This window comes from Mycetomoellerius zeteki, unplaced genomic scaffold, assembly GCF_001594055.1.
Source record: "Mycetomoellerius zeteki isolate Tzet28-1 unplaced genomic scaffold, Tzet1.0 scaffold274, whole genome shotgun sequence".
Lineage (NCBI taxonomy): Eukaryota > Metazoa > Arthropoda > Insecta > Hymenoptera > Formicidae > Mycetomoellerius > Mycetomoellerius zeteki.
Window position 1 is genome coordinate 113,397 of NW_017257254.1, and position 21,665 is coordinate 135,061.

The 21,665-nt window shown below is 33.9% G+C and overlaps 1 long non-coding RNA gene across 1 annotated transcript; it reads left to right on the forward strand.

Moving 5' to 3' along the window:
* The first annotated feature begins 5,601 nt into the window (after positions 1-5,601).
* LOC108724090 (uncharacterized) lies at positions 5,602-21,166 on the forward strand. The gene is made up of 3 exons (XR_001936674.1): positions 5,602-5,611; positions 5,724-5,739; positions 20,864-21,166. It is a non-coding gene; the product is annotated as an uncharacterized lncRNA (long non-coding RNA).
* The last annotated feature ends 499 nt before the right edge of the window (positions 21,167-21,665 follow it).

Sequence of the window (21,665 nt, forward strand, 5' to 3'; positions counted from 1 at the left end):
ACATCAACAAACTTTAGATTAAAATTACACGGAAAAACTAAAACCGCAATCAAAAATCTAAAAACACTTTTATTATACAGTGGAATCTCGATAATTCGAACCTCTATAGCTCGGAAACCTCTGTTAGACGAAAATTTTGTTCATTCCCTTCCACTCCACAACGGAAAACCTCTATAAATCAAAATAAAACTTACTTTAACTCAAATTATTTGTCAGATATTTAAATCTCGAATTTGTAATACTTGACAACATAATACTTGACAACGATTGTAATTATTTGATTAATCTGACCTATCCCCAAAACATTTATTATATGTATAAAATACATAATTCACTGTCAAAAATTGAATTTCTTAAAAATCATTTAATCGCAAACTTATTAACTTTCGTACAAAGCCTCCATAAGTCGAATTTTCATATGCTAACCCTCTTTTATTCAAAAAATTCGATAAGTCGAAATCTCTATGACTCGAAGATTTTAGCTCTTCCCTTGAGATTCGAGTTATCGAGATTCGACTGTATAATGTCATCGGTATCTTTCGATTGTGACCAGTCCGAATAAAATTGGTGCAGCTGATACCGAGATCTGGAGATCGAATCCCAAAAAGAGACTATTTCAGATTTTCAAATTTTTTCAGTCGTACGTGTGACACATACATACAAAACGTTTTGTTTATTAAGCTGCCTTTCATAATGCCTTCATTCAAATGATATTACATTAAAATTAGCAATATAAGTGAACATTAATGCACATGCATATGTAATAATTATCGATGTACATGAGACAAACAGAGACAGAGTGAGAGTGAGTGAGTGACTGAGTGAGAGAAAGAGAGAGAGAGAGAGAGAGAGAGAGAGAGAGAGAGAGAGACGATGGATGGAGACGACACGACACAACGACGACGATGCTAGACGACACAACGCAATGTAATAACATTTTGAAAAAGAATTGTATTGTAGTTACTAACACATACACACACTTGGTTTGAATAAGAAGACTCTTGAATAGGGACAGATACTTATTACTTAAGCTTCATTTTTGAAAATACCACTTAGATCTTATTTATACATACATATCGCTTGAGTTAAGTAAGATAATAATCTTTATAGAATTATAACTTGGCGCCAATTATTAATATCAAACCTTCTATACGACTGGTACGTGTTACTTGGATTGAGAATTTGTATATTATTTGGACTGACAATGAGTAAAGTATATAATTTTTATAAGATTATAACTTAGCGCTTGTTATTGGTATCATATCTTTTATACAACTGGTATATGTTACTTGTACATATTATTTAACTTAAATACCTATACACTAACGAAATTTTGTGACATTCCAAAGATTTCATCATAAATATAAATTAATAACGACAATATCACTTGGATCTTATTTCTTTATTTAGTACAATTTTTTTCGAGGAACACGTATTCTTAGCACCTTTCGTTACGTTTTTTTTTTAATTTTTACTGATATCACACATTTTGCAGATTTACAATATCACTTGGATTTTATAGACATGTTACATCACTTAAACTTTATTTTTTTAATAAAAGCCACTACCATTATGTTTTATTTTTTAATTTAATATTCAAGCTTCGCTGTCTGAAGATACATATAACTTAAGTTTTACTCCTTTAAATAAAAATACTACTACATACATTTTATTTTTTTATTTGATACGACAGTTTTTTATAGGGATGCACCGGATCGTAAAATTACTGGATACCGGATATCGAATATCCAAACAGAATATAACATCGAATATCCGGTATCTGGTCGGATATCCGAGAAGGCAATTTCTTCGAGTCGGATATCCGATATTTTCCGACCGGATTTCGGGAAATTGTCTTCTAAAAAAAAGGGCCGTAAAGAAAAAAAATTGTAATTTTGCAATAATGTATAAGATATTAATATGGCATTATGAATATGCATACTTATTTCTAAAACATTTTTATAATAAATCAACAATTTAATGATATAAAATTTAAACCGGATATATTCCCGGATACTAATAATATCCGGCTATCCGGTCGGATAGTAAAAAATGCCGGATAATACCGGATACCGGATACTTTTCGGATATCCGGTGCATCCCTAGTTTTTATTTGTAAAAATTAACTCAGGATATAAAAGACCTATCGTATGCAATAAAAGGATGTCAGAAATCATAGTGTATTAAGAGTTAATAATATTAATGCTACTAAGCATCAATTTCATTATATAAATGATGATATAAATAATTTTTGACATTCTTATTACACACGATTTTTCTTAGAAGGATATTAACAATTTAATGTAAATAAACCTCTTAAGACTGTAAATAATTTATTATGAAAAATATTACTTCAGCCAGAATTTGAATACCCGGATCTCTCGAAATTCGTGGGAGCGATTAATTTAAAATAGTAACATAAAGAAAATATCTTTTATTCCTTTACAATCACTATTAACTAATATACCAAAATTTTAAAATAATATTATAAAATATATATGTATATTATATATGTATTTCAATGAATTTCAATGTATTCGAACTCATTTTCTGAAAAATTTTGTTTTTGAGTTGTATCATCGTTGTAGTTTGTAATGAGCGATATACTATTAAATCTATGAATATATTGTTTTATAAAGAAAGGCTCAAAGAATCGTAGCAGATCTTGCATGGAGAATCGATGATTAATTAATTCAGTTTAGATCGAAATTATTATTCACGAGTCAGTCCCCGCGCTGATTGACGGCTTTGTAACGACAGTGGGACTTCAATCTTCGATCAATTAAGAATATTCATGAGCTGTTATAGTCCTGGATCACGCTGAGAGTACGAATTGGACGGATTCAATCGAATGACGGTAGAAAGTTCAGAGGACTGCACACAGTCGATGCTTCTGAAAGATATGATTTTCACTTCGAATCCAGGCTTCAAATATCGTCGTTCTCGCGATTAATTCAACTCATCGTCCTGTCGTTTTCTTCCTCGTCTTATTCGTTGCAATGGCGTAACTGAGACTTAGGCTTCGTATACTACCTACCTGACAAAATCGATTTCAAAGAATTTTATTTCATTGCTTTTCATGACAATATCCGATTACGTTCATAGGCGGGAGAAAATGAAGCTTAACACAAAACGCTATTCATAGTCTTTTTTATCTTCTTTTCTTTTATTTCATCTATTTTCTTCTCTTATTTGTTCTTTTTTCTTTTATTTTTCTTTCTTTCCGATTTGTTTCTATTATTCTTCTTTCTTCCTTCTCATTTTGAGACCTCAGGAGATTATGACATCTCTCTCGTACCATGAGACCTTCGAAGCTGTTGATTACGCCACTGATTCGTCATATTCCACGCCATGCAAAATTCTGTCGCGCGGGCTGATTTCAATAAGGCACCATCACAGAAATCCTTGTAAAGCTCCATTCACACTATCCGAGTTCTCACGAGTTAATATCTTTATAAAACGAAAAGTGCAAATAATGAAACCAATGAAACGGAGATCGTGTAACTAAGCGCTTTACGCATTTGATAATGAATAAATTCTTGATGACCTTAACCTTGACATATGTTGTCAAGGTCGTGACCCTGAGTCACCTCCAATGAATTTTAACGTTGCTCATTATTCATTATGAACAAAGTTATTAACAACAAAAGTTTTAAAAATCCACATTTTTTTTCTGCTATATAAAACAAAAATGTTCTGCTTTAAAATATAATTTACGACCTTCACGAAACGAATCACCCCACCTTCCCCCCCTGCTTGGGAGCACGCGACTTCCACTCAAAGAGACTTTCACCCCACCTGCCTCCCTGCTGAGGAGCGCACAACTTCCACGCGAAGCGACTCTGACTGAACTTCCGAAAACAGCCAACACCCGATTATCATGAATTTTGGCAGAAGTACTCCAAATAACGTCAATCGAATGCTCTTAAATTTTCACAGACAAGAAGGTTTAATGCCAAAAATGCCCTCCACGCAAAACGATTCTCACCCAACCTCCCCCCCTGCTTTAGGGACGCACAACTTCTACGCGAAGCGACTTTCATCCAACCTCCCCCCCTGCTTTAGGATCGCATATTTCCACTCGAAGCGATTCTCACCCCATTTTCCTCCTTGCTTTAGAGGCGCACAACTTCCACGCGAAGCGCCCCCAAGCAGGAGGAGGAAGTGAGAGTCGGTTCGCGTGGAAAGTTGTAAAATATATTTTAAAGCAGAAAAACTTTTGCACTAAAAATTTATTTTTACGTAAAAATGAAAATAAGAGGTACAACCTCCAATGGCTTTGAGTTTGACAAACGTTATTTAGGACATAATTCTGAACAACATTCAAGAGCCGTCAGTCGGACAATTTGCGTAATGCTAATGCTATTAATTGTAACTTTCGAGCCTTATGTATGACTCGAAAAATACTTAATTATTTTATTTTAAAAATATTTTATTATAGTGTTTTGAAAAGCTCTCAAGATAAGCTACAAGAAAATGTAATGAAAAATAGGAGGTCCCATTTAAAAAAATCGACGTGATCTTGACCTGGCGACGCCATCCAAGGTCAAATCAATGGTACCTTCTTATGCCCACATACAACTTTTGTTTGAAACATTTTTCCGTATCTATCATAATTTTCGAGAAATCTTAATGCATTATTTAAAATGGAATACCTTGTAGACTATTGACATTATTCAACTCAATTCTGATATGTTATTTTATCTTAAATGTAGGTACAATATAAATGCCAGCGATAAGTACGATTTCTTCTTCTTCAAATGCCATACGCTATCTCAGCGCATAGGTGCCTCCTTCTCATATACCCGTGCGCGCACACTGATCGTACACGACGTATATGGGGGGGATACAGTTTAAACGCCGATTCCGAATGGTAATTTTGATAGGGAGGTTTCCTGGGCAAGTATACTACTCATTGTCAGTGGTTTACCATTGCCTTCCGAAAGGAGCTACGAGTGTACGAAAATTTTTCTGTTCTGCCGAGGATCGAATCCGGGATCTCTTAATATAGCATACCAGTGCGCTGTCTGCTTATATACCACACTCACACTCAAAGTACGATTTACACAACATTTTTTATTTTTACAAATTTACCAACAACAACTTACATATATTTTGCTAATTTAATGCTATGAAATACTTGAAAACAGTTCAATATCAATTGATATTAAAAAACCCTGTAATTCATTATAATTCAATTGCTCATTTTGTACTGCTGATAACACCTTTTAGGTAAATTGTATGAAAACTTAGATCAAACACCAAACAAAATAAATTTTGAACTCGTAAACGGACAGCTCGAAGACAAAATAAAAATGACAGTACTAGCCATGTTAGACAATAGCGTCACATCTGAGTTATTATCTTTAAGAAAAAAATATTTCGTTTAGAAAATACAATGGAGGTATGATTTAACTGTTAGTACGGCTTAGCCAATTCCACACACTAATGTTATAGAATTGAATATACATATTACTGAATATAATAGAATGTATACATCGCCTTTTACTTCAAAAATGATAATTAAGAAACGTGATTTATAAGTTATAAATAAGTTAAATATTACTTTATCAATCATAAAATATAAACTAACTTAATTTCGTAAAATATCGTCAAAATCGTCACAACTCAAAAAGCATAGTTATTAAAATATGTGAAACAAAAATGAATCTCAAGTTAAGACATTTAATGATATTATTCTTTCCTTGTCGATATTATTTAAGTAGTCAATAATTTTTTGTCAAGTTGACGAATAATTTTTTACTAACAAATAGTTTCTACTCTTTTTAAAAAACTTAATCTTTTTGATTATGTGACTTTCAATGTGAGGGAGCGACATACATAAATGCAATTAAAAAGAACATTTACATATTGTCTTTTATAATAATTATCATTTAGATATATTAAACGAGCGTATAATTCACTCATTGATATCAATAGCCTTCTAAATTAACATACTTGAAATTACTTTTAACACAAGTTATTTGTTGTATTTAGAAGTAAGTTTTAACTTCAGAACATAGTTCAAAAATCCATTCTTTTTCACGCAGCCGGAATTGCGGCCTTCATATAAAAGCATTAAGTTTTCTTTTCGCTCGTGCGAAAAAAAATACAATGAGAAGGTTAATAATGCTTTGTTCTTAAACAATTATAAGTTGCATCACGAAGAAAGTTAATTTCTTTCCGAAGCAAAAGTAAACCTCAGTAACAACAACAATACAACTTTGCTAACAATCCTAATTGCCGTTCAGCGCTTGATTAAGCAATTAATCCAATTTCGACGTTTTCTATTTCTCGTAGCGAATAATGTAACATATTTCGTGCCGCGCTCACGTCATTATTACATATTACGCGACTATATCGTACAACTGCCACGGCACTTGTATTAAATATAAACGGTTTGCGGCGAAGTCTGCATTACAGAGAGATATCCACGGTCCTTGAATTATTCCGGCGTGTCATTCAATGCAAGCCATTCAAATCGGTTATTTATTCCGACATGAAGGTTCACTTATTCAACTTCACAATTTGATTCGCAGATTTTTCACTGCAGCATTGGCACGCTCTCTCTCTCTCTCTCCCCCTCTCCCTCTCTCTCTCCCACTCCTCCTTCCCTCCACCTCTTCTCTATCTTTCTCCTCGTTTCCCCTCTTTTTTCGCCCTCGTTGATTTCCTTCTCTTTTTCTCCAAACCATTTTATTACTGCTCATGCCAATCTTGTAAGTTCAAAGTGCCAATTACGCGAGCGGTACTCACCGAGAATTTTTTCTTACATCTTCATGAGAAGGAGTCTCGGGCGTAGTTACAGCTTCTTTTACATCCGCAAGTGGCGTACCGAAAATCGATCGAAGCCAAAGAGTTATGAAGAAACTATACTAATATGAGGAGATTGTAAAAAACCAATAGAATAACGAGAGCTGGCGAACACGCAAATTGATGTCAGTAAATTTCTGTCAGGAAATATGTTAATTGCAAACTTTATTACTTATTGCGCTTTCAACATCCAAATTATATTTCTTCATAACAGATTTTGTCATATTAAAAGGCTTAAATATTGAAAATAACATTTTATCAAGCAAAAATATACATAATTAAAGCATTAGTTGATGCATTAAGAGAGAAGCACCTTTAACGATTAAACCGCAGGAAGTTACAACACAAAATTTTCAATACTGTAATTTTTCCAACGATAAAAGGTCTGGTTATAAAAAGACCTACAACTCAAACCGAGTAGGAGAGTACTTGGAGGCTTCTTTGTCGCAAACATCTCACATTAAAGGCGCCGAGTGCACAGGCTAAAAGGGACAAGCATGCTTGGTGAGCTTGTAATTTCCAAGTACTTTGAGATTATTCGAGTTACTTTTTTTAATCCTGCTAGATTTCTAACGAAAAAAAGAAGGACAAGCAAGGCAACAAAGAGATTTCACGTTCTAACTTAAAAAAGGTTTTGGAATTATTTTCGCATTTATTGCCTTCGTAATTTTATCAGGATTGAGAAAGGTACCCTTATCGTTACCATTCTTTTTTCTAAAAACTAACTCGTTATCATTACTTGTTACTGACTTTAAAAAAGAACTTTTTATCATTACTGTTGAGACATTAAATTTCCATTACTTTTTCATTGATTTTTTATGACTTCTCTTTTAGAACGGCAATCAATACTGTCTTGGTCACTAATTTATTAATTCAACATGCACTCCAGTTTTATAAGCACACAATATTTTCACACAATGTTATATAAATATTATTTACTCCTTTTAATATTTACGTATAACACACATTCTAAGCATTCATATTGTGTCCTATTGAAATAGTGTTATGATGATTGAGATTAATCGCAACATGGCCAAACTTTTTCTTTTTAATAACTTCTTAATAATAACTTCTTTTTTTGAAACTCGTATGCATGTTTCATCCACATGTATTGTATGTATACAAAGTAACGATAAATAAATGACGATTATATTGTTATCCAAAAGAAGTATAATAATTTCGTAACCATTACAAGTAAGGAAAACAATAGAAATAAAGTTACAAATAATCGTAATAGCACAGTACATTGGCTGTACATTGGTTAAAATTAGCTGAACATTGGTTATATTGGAGATATATTAGCCAATATTTCCCAATGTAATGCCCAATATTAGGCGTCTACCTTACAATATTGTAATATACCTCACAATATACCGGGAATTCAATTCTTACCCAATGTTTAATATTGGGTGTACATTAACTGCGTTCAGTAGAGAAAACAACTTTGCAACTGTTGTAAAATTCTTCAATATGATTGGTTTATACATTTAAATCACATACAATTAAATAAGGAGCCAAAAGCAAGAACCAATCGTATTGAAGAATTCTACAACATTTGCAAAGCTGCTTTCTCTGCTGACGCAGCCATTGTTTCCCAATATTACGTCAATATTTTATGCTACTAGGAAAGGAAATGTAACATTATTACATATTCGTTACCAAAAAAAGTAATCAGAATGATAACGATGTTACAAGTAACGCGTTACTTCTCAACTCTGATTTTTATGATGCGCTGTTCAATGTTAATTGAAAGATAAACTGTTACCACAAGATCTAGCATTTATTTTTTAATTCCCTTTGACAATTCTGGTGATGTCGATTTGTTCAAACATTTATACACACAAGTGCAGAATGTAAAGACGTAGAAACAGAGCGATGAAGTTAATTTTCCGTTATTTACCCTTCTGCAACGCACTATTTCTCCAATTTCCCATAGTTCGAAAGATTTTGTTAAAGTTTGTGATACTATAAAGGAATCGAATGAAAAGAGAGATACAATCTGAAAAGCGAATCCGCAGAAACTAATCGAAAGGAATCGAATTGGAGCACTAAAGCTAACAGACCATATATGAATGAAAACGAGATTTCTTCATCTAGAAAAATTAGGAAAGCATAAAGATCGCGAAACGTAAAGCAATTTTAAAAAATAACGCATGAAGTGTCCAAAAACTGCTAAATATTCATTAAATAATGTTATTTCTATTTATTTGGATAGAATTATTAGGAGATAAAATGAATTTTTCTTAGAAATGAAAATTACCCAATCTGATAGTGACTTATTCGGTAAATTAATAAATTAAAGACTTTTATTTTCTATTGGTTATGTATATTTACATGTACGGTCCGATAAGATTCTTTTTTTAATATGATGAGTTACCGATAATTTTGAAAAACTAATAAAATGATAATTTAGAAAAAACAGAAATAAAAAGCACAAAGAATATACGTTATCGACTTTTAAGGCCGCAGCACAAACTTTTGTGTTGGATAAGATGGGATACATGCACGTACATGTTTTCCCTCTTCCTCCTTCCCTCTCTTTCTCTCTCTCCTACTTGTAGAGATGTCTTCGTACCATAGCCGAGTTAAAAAAAATAGGATAATTTCATGACCGTGAATTCCAACGAGATTCTCATAAATCCATACCGAATAACAATAAATTATCTTTTACACTAATTGTATCACGTATCACGTTTTACGCACACTTAATTGATTTACAAATCTGGACACACGTTTGTTTCACTTCAACCACCAAACCATTGACAAGATACTAAGGGGATCCTAAAGCGAAGCTCGAACTCCGACAAAATCACTAGATGTCGCTGTTTTTCCAGTGCATCGACATGTCGACAGGGATGGGAAGTAATTCGCTACTTGTAACAAAGTTATAGTTAGAGTTACTTTTTTTCAGTAATTGTAACTTAACTTCGTTACTTTCTTTCCATCTGTAATTATAACTTAACTTAGTTACATCTTTTAAGTAACTAGTAACTAATTTAATAGTTACTTTCATAGTTATTTTATATATTTTAAACTTATTTGTCAATTTAGTGTGCGGTAGTGTCTACTTGGCGCTACAAATGCTTCGAAACATTTGATTAATCAGAAGAAAGAAATTTAATTAAAGCGTTCAATGAACTCTTATACCTGTTTGGTTTATATTTTTGGATCTAATAGAATCCGCCAATCAAATGCAAGAGCGCTCAGTGAACGGTTGTAATACTAAATGCACCTGATCACTGAGTCGTTGTTTTCTGAATGCAATCACGTGACCCATAGGGTAAGATCGCCCAAAAGTGCACTTTTTCTTTGAGACTATATAACTTGTACAAGGATCCGAGTTCGGACAGTAAAATGGTGCTTAGATTATTCCTTGCACTTTAAACTAAAAGTTTGTCAAGTATCAATGTAATACTATGATCCGTTTTTACAGGAGATTAATTCTAATAAGAACAGAAAAATGCGAACTCTTGAGCAAGTGTCTTCCCAAGAGTTCGCATTAATTCGCACTACGAAAAAATGTCGTTTATTTTTAGAAAAATAATGTAAATTTAAGTAAAAATAGCATCAATTTTTATTAAAAATACTGTAGATGTTTATAAATGACCTGAATGTATTGTTATTACATACAAAGTTCACATGTGTAAGTTTTCGACCGATGATCGATCCCGGCGCAATCGATATGGGCCTAAAGCTAGCAGCTCTGGCATTGGATCCAATTTTCACCTGATTTGGAATTTGAATATAAACCATTACAAAATATGCTGTATCATCATCGCTTTCAAGTGCGTACTTTTGAGCGATTGTGTCACTTTTTACTTTTAATATAACTGTATAAAAATTATTGCAGATATTAAGTGAATATATCACTAAATACGAAGCAGAGACATGCATGAACACAATATAAATATTATAGTAGATTCCTAAAGCAACGATTTATTCTAGAAATCGATCAATTTAGCCTTGAAAAATATAGAAAGAAAATGATCAAAATCACAAAATTTAAAATATCTCCTTTATCAATGTAACGATCACAAAGATTTTTTATACATAGATAAGCAAACCAAAAAGGCACATTCTGTGTGAAATACAGCTCTTACGATCTAATAGTTTCGTCGTAAAGCTCAATGCGAACTCTTGAGCGATGCGCACTTTTGGGCGGTCTTACCCTACATGTTGCTGCGTGTTCGGGTATTCCCTCATGTTTTCTACGTGATGTGCTATGAATCGGATAAGTATAATACGTAGTTCACAGAAAGAGAGAGAGAGAGAGAGAGAGAGAGAGAGAGAGTTGTACACTGTTAATTAGAGATATCAATGTATTGCTGATATTAGTGTGAAATTCGTGAAATTGTAATAAACAACTGTGTATTCCTGTTTAAAAAACTGCGATTCTTGACTTTTGACTATCAGACACTCTAATACCGTACACTGAAAAAAAGTTTCACGTATAATTTTGGGACCCACTATTAAAGGTATGTATTTATGCACGTAAGTAAAGTTACAACTTACAGCTTACATATAAAATTATTCGGTACTTCTTTAGAATGCCCTCCTAGCCTCAGATCTTAATAAAAATGTACTCATTCGTCGTATATTCATTAGATCTGTTTGCGTTGCTTGTACTTTTTGCACTCAGCATCTTCGCTTTCTCTCTTTTCAACGCCCAAATATATATCTATCTCATTTTAAGTTTAAAAACTTTTGGAGATTTCAAGTAATGCGAATAGATCTCATAACGAAAGAATCTGGCAGAAAAACGCGGCGGTCTGCCTAGTAAAACAAATTATTAAGCGTTAAAAAAGTTCGAGACTTCAGAGATTAAGATATCTCTCATAACATTTCAATTCAAGAAGATAGCAACAAATTAATTGTATGTGATAAGAGAAAATAATTAATATTGTGAACCGAGATAAATTATGATTCTCTGTGTATAATTTTATTCGCCGTTTTATGTTTTCCAGTTAGACTTACTTATTTTTAACTTCGGATTGGAATGCCCTGCGCTCGTAGAGCTTCAATTCTTGCTTTTTTCCTACGGCCTGCGCGGTGGCGATTGCGATTGCGATTTGACCATCTATGTATGAAATTACTTTTTATTTAAAGGTCGTGGTATTGGGAAGGATGTGGACTTGGATTATGGAATTTCAACACGGAACAAGAAGTCGAATATAGTAGAGAGAGATGTGAATTACTCGAGCGTTTTACTGCTTCGAGTAATCGCAGGAGAAGGAAGAGATGTAAATCACTAGAAGCGTTTACCGCCCTGAGTGTTCACAGAGAAGGAAAGAGTATCAAAGTGTTTCTCGCTTAGAGTAACCACAGAAGAAAAAGAAAGAGATGCGAGTTACTCAAAGAGTTATTTCTCTTCGAGTTATCACAGAAAGAAAGAAAGAAGGAAAGAAGTGCGAACTGTTCGAACCGGTTTAATGCTTCGTGAGTTCACAGGAAATGAAAGAGATGCGAGTTATTCAAAGCGTTATTTCGCTTCGAGTAATCACAGAAGAAAAAAGGAGAAAGAAAGAAAGTGCGAACTATTCGAAGCGGTTTAACGCTTCGTGAGTTCACAGAGAAAGAAAGAGATGCGAGTTACTCAAAGCGTTATTTCGCTTCGAGTAATCGCAGAAGAAAGAAAGTGCGAACTATTCGAAGCAATTTAACGCTTCGTGAGTTCACAGGGAAAGAAAGAGATACGAGTTACTCAAAGCGTTATTTCGCTTCAAGTAATCGCAGAATAAAGAAAGTACGAACTATTCGAAGCAGTTTAACGCTTCGTAAGTTCACAGGGAAAGAAAGAGATACGAGTTACTCAAAATGTTATTTCGCTTCGAGTAATCGTAGAAGTGGAAAGTATAGTTTATAGTGTCTTGAAATGGAGTAAAAGAACGGGAAAAGAAAAAAGAGAAAATGGGGGAACGGGGTCGTTAAACAAAGAAAAGATTTTAATCACTCACTCTTTCTGCGTTTGAGAATAATATCAGCGGCTGCGGTGTGAGGAATCCTCGCAGAGTCGATCGTGACGGATGATCCTCACCAGGGAACCTTTTGAAGGCCTCCAAATGGTGTTGAATGAAGTGAGAATGCCGGGGTGTTTTTGGAGTTGCACTGACTCTACCTCCGATCGCGAGAACTCCGCACTTAATTCAAACTTTATTCGAGCGGTCGGACAGCACCTTGTGCTCTATTGATCATTGGTTCTATAATAATTCTCTGTGTCCTCGCGAAGGACTCTTATATACTGTATACGAGATGCATTGTTTTTGGGGATTTGATATCGATGATGATTCATTTTGATTTGTTTATGATGATTCATCTGTTTAGCAATTAGGATTTCGAAATATAGGAGTGACTCATGAGATTAATTTGGACTATTGGGAAAGATTTTCCAAAAATAGAAGTGATTAAAGTCGTGTATTTGTATGTGCGCTGGAAAAGTAATTAGACTTATCTATGAGTCATAGGGTCACTGGTAGTCATGCACGTGCTCTCGATCGAATATTGATAATTAATATATTTATTAATTTTTATTTGATGTTTGTAATTATTTATGATAACTAGTCTTATTCGTTTGAATATCGATACTCGATCGACCGTGCTATTGACTTTCTATCCTAGCGATATCGCAAGTTATTAGTAAGTCTTGAAGAGAGGAAAAGAAGAAAACGAAAATAGATTTTCTCCACGAAAGAAAAGAAGTGGAGTCGTCAGGACGTAACATATACAAGGTAATAGGCAAGTAGCTGTCTTACTCACATCAATCTCCAAATCGGTCTATCGCACGCTAAGTGATTTATGCCAGAATTACCGGAATCAAAGACATTCGATCAATTATGCAGTTTATTAGACACACAGTTTTCTCCGAGAACCTCAGTATGGCGAAAGCGTATAGAATTCTATAAAATGCAGCAAATGCAAGACGAATCTATTGCGAAGTATTACGCACATCTTAAGAGTCTATGGGCTCTATGCAATTTTGGCAATGATTTAAATAACATTTTACGTGATCGCTTTGTCAGTGGGTTATTGCCTGGGAAAATTCTAGATAGGTTATGTGAAGAAATAGAAACAAAGACTATACAAGAGCTAGTGAAACTTGCTTTAAAAAAGGAAACAGCTCTTAGTGAGATGACTGCATCCGTTCATAAGATGGATGCCAAACGCAAGACGCATAATAAATATAACAAGAAAGCAGTAACTACATCCACAAAAACCGATCTAAAAGGAGTGACTTCTTCTTCCACAGATCAACCCAAATGCTACTCTTGTGGAAATACTAATCATAATTTTTCATTTTGCAGGTATAAAAAATATAAATGCAAAAATTGCAACGAAATAGATCACATAGCTAAAGCGTGTAAAAAGCTTGGAACGCCAATCAATTATTTAAAGGAGAGCACGGAGAAATCGGAAGCTTCAGAAGATGAGGTTACAGAGATGTTCATTTTAAAAGATGACCAATCAAAATGACCATTCAATGGTTCAATTTAGAAACCATTGAAAATTAGCGTAAATATCAATAATAAACCTATTGTTATGGAAATAGATTCAGGTGCAGGCATGTCCATATTACCGTATAATACTTATGTAGAAATGTTTAAAGATATTCCGTTAAAAGCGTCTGTAATTAAGTTAAAAATGTATGATGGTAGTACAATTACTCCTGTTGGCGAAATTTTTGTTACAATCAAATTTGGCAATCGTTCTGTACCCGCAAAGTTATTGATCGTTAAAAATAAATCGAAACCATTATTAGGTCGAGATCTAATGGCTACGTTTACACCGCATTTAGGCCGCGGCCTATACAATAGATGTCTTTGTTTATCCTGTATATTAAACAAAGACACCTAATAGGTCACGGACTAATTGCACGGTGTAAACGTAGCCAATGTTAGCTTTTAAAATGTTCAAAAATTTTCAAGTAAAGCTAGCGTCCATGAGCGTCAAAGTAAACACAAAAATCCAGAACAAAATGGATTTGCAATCATTATTAAATGAGTCAGCAAGTGTATTTGAACCGAAGATAGGTACATACAAATATGAAAAAATTCAATTAAAGGTTAAAAATAATGTTTCTCCTATTTTTTGTAACCCAAGATCCATTCCTTTTGCATTTCGTGAATTAATGGACGCAATAGCGCGCTTACTAAATTAGAAAAGCAAGGAATTATTACTAAGGTAGAGAGTTCGCCTTTAGGCTTTAAGGCCTGATAAAACATTGCGATTATGTGCTAATTACAGCTTAACTGTTAATCTACATTTCAAGAGGATGTCAATTACCCATTACCTAGGGTTGTTAACGTTACCGTTTTTAAATAACGCGTTACGGTTATTGTTACTTGCGATAAAAAGTAATACGTTACTCGTTATCGATTGTAAAAGGAACGCGTTATCGTTACCTAAAAGTAACGAAAAAAACCGTTACTTTTTTCATTACTTTTCAAAAAATAATTATATTTATATAAATATAGCTACATAAGAAAATAAATCGTTTTTGAATTTATAGTTTTATTTTATTTTATTTTTTATTAGCTTTATTTTATTTTTTATTTTATGAGTTCTTTATTTGGTTTTGATACTTTTGATACATATTAATTTACATTAGAAATAGCAGAATATTTTTTAACTTTAAATTATGATGGATTTATTCCCCTAAATCTTGAATTTTTTTTAATAACAATTGTTCAAAATGTCCGTCTGTTAGGCGGTGTCGAAGATTCGACAAAACGAGTCCACCAACATTAAAAAATCTTTCTTTTAAATTATATTCATCCTGGATGCATCTTTGACGCACGATGTGAACATAGCACACAAAACTTGATGGAAAAGTGCGGAATAGCGCTGATTGATTGCTTCAATGACGCATTCTCTATTCCGTAATCCTTTTCTGCAACGTGTGATTTCACCCTAACTCTATATCAATAATAACGAGAAAAGTAACGTAAAATTTCATTATTCGTTACTGAAAAATTGTGTAACTTAGTTACCGTTACTGTTACTGTTACTCTAGAAAAAGTAACTACATTACTCATTCGTTACTAAAAAGAAGTAACGAAACCAGTAACTTCGTTACTTTTTTATGTAACGTTAACAACCCTGCCATTACCCAAGATAGAGGAAATGTTTGCGGCCGTCCAAGATAGACAAAAATTCACCAAACTAGATTTTAAAAATGCCTTTAATCAGTTAGTGCTGGACCAATCAACACATGAGCTACTGGCGCGGAATACGCACAGAGGCATATATGTAGTGAATCGTTTACCATTTGGAACAAAACCAGCCAGTGCCATATTCCAAATGAAGGTGGAAAATGTATTACGTGGGCTCAAAGGAATAGCAATCTATATCGACGACATATTTATTACAGGAAAATCGGAAGAAGAACATTTGTCTAACTTAAAGGCAGTCTTGAAACGACTCGACGAAGCAGGCTTCAAACTAAACATGGAAAAATGTGAATTTTTCAAGAACAGTTTACATTTTCTTGGTCATGTCATAGATGCGAAGGGTCTTTATATGGATCCAAATAATGTTCGTGCAATTGCAAAAGCACCTCATCCAAATGACATAAGGTACGTGCTTTTGTGGGCATGCTAAATTATTATAGAAAATTTATTCGTAATCTACCCGACATATTAGAACCTTTATATCGACTATTAAAAAAGGATTCTGCCTTTCTTTGAGATGATAGCTGTGAAAAAAGTTTAGAAGCAAAGTCCATCCTAATGTCAGATACTTTTGACTCATTACAATCCTAATCTCCCAATAAAATTAGCATGCAACGCTTCGCAACAAGGAATAGGTGCAGTGTTACCTCACGTGTATCCGAATGGATCAGAACAACCCATAGCCTTTGCGTCTAGAATATTATTCAAGGCTGAGAAAGGATATTCGTTCATACACAAGGAAGCTTTAGCCATTTATTGGGGAGTAAAAAAGTTCAGTCAATATTTCATTGGACGACGTTTTATTCTAACCTCGGATCACAAACCACTAGTAACTTTATTTGGTAAAAAGAAAGGTATTCCGGTCATGGCGGCTGGACGGCTACAACGTTGGGCCGTATTTGTATTCGATTTCAATTACGAATTACAATATGTTAAAGATAGTGAAAATGGAGGAGCAGATGACTTGTCACGTTTACCACTCACTACGGCAAAACTAGAGGCACTACAGGAATCAGACTGTGAGTATCTACACTTCTTGGAACAGAGACGTCCCCTGGGCTATTTACAAATTAGAGAAGCAACTAGAAATGATCCGATACTAAGTCGTGTAATGGCACATGTTGATCAAGCATGGCCGTCGCAAGTGGAGGAGGACCTTAAACCATTTTACGTTCGTAGAAATGAACTTAATACTGAGCAAGATATCTTGATATGGGGGCTATAGAGTAGTAGTACCTCAAAAAATAAAGTCAGCAATGTTAAATCAACTCCATGAAAATCACTTTGGTATAACTAAATTTAAACAATTAGCGAGATCCTACTTCTGGTACCCAAATATGGATAAGAATCTTGAACACTTAATAAAAAATTGTGAGATATGCATGTCATTTAGGGCTGAACCAGAAAAAACCTCTTTGATTAAATGGCCTCAAACCGAAAAGCCATTTGAACGGATACATCTCGATTTCGCCGGATCATTCAAAGGTCACACATTTCTTGTGTGTATGGACTCTTACACAAAGTGGCCAGAAGTCGTTATGATGAAAAACACGAATGCTAACTCCACGATTGAAACTCTTAGAGAAATATTTGCACGCTTTGGACTTCCATCGCAAATAATCACTGACAATGGTGCGCAGTTTACTTCGAAAGAGTTTGCAATATTCTGCACAAAGAACAAGATCAAGCACAGCACTTCTCCTGCATTTCACCCGTCTACAAATAGAGCTGCTGAAAATTTGGTAAAAACTTTCAAGTTGTCTTTAGCCAAAGCAATGAAGGACCGTAAAAACCAATCAACATCAGTGAACACACTTATTAGCAGATTTCTATTCGCCTACAGGACTATAGCTCACAGTGTTACAGATGAGACGCCGGGTAAACTAATGTTTAACCGTAATATAAGGACTCTGCTGGACTGCATCAAATCTACCTACAAGGAAAAGAAAATTGAAGATCAACGAGAGCATTACAGAGGAACTCGCGACATTGTTTTTAGAGAAGGGAGACCCTGTCATGGTTCAAGATTACAGAACTAACAAGAAGACGTGGACCCCTGCTGTAATCACAGAAGCGTTGAGTTCTCGCATATATCGCGTCAAGCTCAAAACCGGTGAGGTCTGGAAAAGGCATCTTAATCAATTAATCACAACTACTCATACTAATGATTGCAAACTCAATCCGCATAAGGATATGGATTTAAGTTCAAATTTAGTTGATAATCATATCCCCACGGTGATCAATTATAAAGATAAAGACAACTCACAGGACATCACTCTGATCACTCGGAGTGAGAATTAAAAAATTAGACAGGAAAATACCGATCAGCTAGTCGATTCTCCGAATTGTAGCTACAAAGCTGTTGCAGCCACTAGCAACAACACTCGTATCAGTAAACTACCTATATTAAAAACTGGCTACACAAGGAGTGGCCGTTTGCACAAGAAACCTGAGCATTACCGCTCTAATTAGTAATCATCTATCTGCTTATTTTAATCCGACAGCTAAGACAAACATATTAATCTTAAAGACATAATTATTCGCTTAAGTTTAAGCTTTATTGTATACTTTTTTTTTGTTATCGTTAACTTCGGAGGAAGGTATTGTAATATCGTGACAAACTGTCTTTATAATTTGAATGCGAGAAGTTCCCTCCATTGGGCCAATATAGGGAGTAAGAGGGCGCTGAGGGCAGGTTTGGGCACTAAAAAGTCAGTCTAAGAGTAACAGCCATAAAATACAATAATGTTGATTGAATAATCCGTTTTAATTCTCATTTATTCCCATCTGACATCACAGGTTGTATTCCGACATTTACTACAAGTATTTAAAATTTATAGTGTATGTGACATACATACGTTATAGATTTTTAGTACTGGCGGTGAATGTCGAAACGTAGCCATTATTAAAATTATCGCTCAATGTAATACAATTTTGTGATATTACTTTTAATCGTGAATTGCGTTTCAAGTCCAACAAAGTAAATTGTAATACATTATATAGTATATATCCATTATTGTGTGTGTTTAATATTTCGTTAATTAAAATTTATATTTGTAGAAATTACTTAGGAATAACTGTACACTGGATTAATCCTGAAACTTTAGAGAGAGAATCGGCTGCACTAGCTTATCGCAGGATAAAAGGCAAACATACATACGACCTTTTAGCTCAGGCAATTAATTCAGTCTTTCTCGAATACCACATCCAAAATAAAGTATGTGGTACAACAACCGATAACGAATCAAATTTTGTTAAAGCCTTCCAGTAAGTTTATGGTCATATATTTTATATACTTTTTGAAAAATTTTTTTACATTGTTTTTTTATATATTAATATAATTTATATAAAAAATTTTTTAAATTGATATATCTGTATAATTAATATAAATAAAATGTAATTAAATATTACAGATATAATTAAATAAAGTATAATTAACATAAGATATTTTAATGTAATTTATAAATAAAAATTATAGAAGTTTCCAGAAGGATGAAGATGAAGAATCTATTAATACAGAATTTCATAGTCTAAGTAATCTTTTAATTACTGACGATGTGGAAAATATAGACAGAAAATTCATTTATTCTTCCACCACATCATAGATGTGCGAGTCATACATTGAATCTTATAGCAGTGAAAGATTCCGATAAAGTTTTCGACAGCTGTATACAAGAAGGAATATAGAATGACATTCGCTAAACTAATAAAACTTTGGAATAAGCAAAATCAGTCGACACAAGCAGCTGATAAAATAAAGGAAATTTTTAGTGTCTACTTAAAAACTCCTGTAATATTACCAGGTAAGAAGATTTTTTTATTGTAGAAGATAGTGGGCGTATTCCGAACCGGATTAGCTTAGCTTATTTTTTTCCTTAGATGTTGTCAGTTCTGTAATTAAACCGAGAAGTGTTCCGAACCCATCGGCCGTCGAAATCAGCTACTAGCTTCTATTACGAGTTATGACAGCCGACGGGTTCGGAACACTTCTCGGTTTAGTTACGGAACTACCAACATCTAGGGGAAAAAATAAGCTAAGCTAACCTGGTTCGGAATACATCCAGTAAATAAGAGATCGATTTAGTTTTAAGATTAGTTATTAGATAGTTTTAAGATACTGGTGATTGGTATAACGCTTTTATCAGTGTATTTGGATAATAAATGTTAGGCCTTTTTCATCAACTCTGATTGCAACAGAAGGAATTTACACGATGATACAATCGAATACCAAATTCTGTTAAAAATTAATAAGAATTTTTATTAACATTTTGGATTAGTGCTGGAATTTACTTGCAACTTTTAGCCGAATATAAAAAGAATTTTTTTTTACAAAAAACATTGTATATATGTGCTATTTCATATTCATCTTCATATTAATATGTGTTTATATTACTTTAACAAAAAACGTCTTTGCCATACAATTTTTTTATCTTTTTAAATAAAATTGTATAACATGTAAATGTGTAAACCAGTTTTTTTTTAATTGTCCTAGGCTGAGTTACTCTGATGACCCCATCCTTGTTTAATATTAGGTGAAAAACAAGGGTAAAATGATACACGAAGATAGTCGGGTAACGTTTCTGAATGCAGCCCTAATGGTATCGATGCTATTAGTGAAAATTCCGATGAAAAAAAGTAACTTAAAACTAACTTAAAATTACTTTTTCAGTAACTGTAACTGTAACGAATTACTTTTCAGAGTTAATAACTTGTAACGGTAATTAATTACTTTTTGAAAGAGAAAAACTGTAACTGTAATTAATTACTTTTACAAAGTAACTTTCCCATCCCTGCATGTCTGTATATACTACCACACCAATATCTCACGCAACCATTCAGTCGCACATTTGTGTCAATTTTCGTATAACAAATTCGTCGCGATAAAGCGTCTATAGCGATTTCGGCTGGGATGCACTAGTGTGCACTGGTGCATATAAAGACCGTTGTATAATGAATAGCGATTTCGGCTAGGATACACTAGTAAACATAAAACTGTCATACACAATTGCCGTAAAAATGTATAAAAAACAGGTTAAATCGTATAATCTCCAATACATTTTATTGTACTGTTAATAAAACATGTATTTCATAATTTGCATTTCGTTTTTGCACTCATAGTGATTTCGGCTGGGACGCACTGACTGCATATTTCGGGTTTTGGTACAACTGGTATGTTCGACTGGTCGAATGATGCAATCTTTCGTCAGTGTCGCATGTTCGTCTGGGCTCAGTACACCGCACAAGTGTACACAAAGTGGCCCCAACAAATGAATAACGAGCGACGGCTAAAACCTGTTGAAAATCACTTACAGCTCCTGCACACTGGACGCGGAAACGCTTGCCGCGCGGCAAAATGTGACGCGGTAGCCAATAAGCTTACAATTCCTAACATGTTCATTGGTTACCGCATCTCATTTTGCCGCGCGGTAAGCTTTTCCGCGTCCAGTATGCAGGAGCCATTAGGGTGATGACCTTAACAACATATGTCAAGGTCAAGGTCATCGGAGAGTGATCCGTATCTCTGTCATAATTAATAAAAGTGATTATATTTGTGACAATAACAGTATAAAGTCTATGACTAGAAATCACCAGTAATTCTAAAATATCCTGTACAACATCTATTTCTTATTCTTGCCGTCTGTCATTTTTCGATTTTCATCCTGCTACACGTTGCGAATGAATAGTATT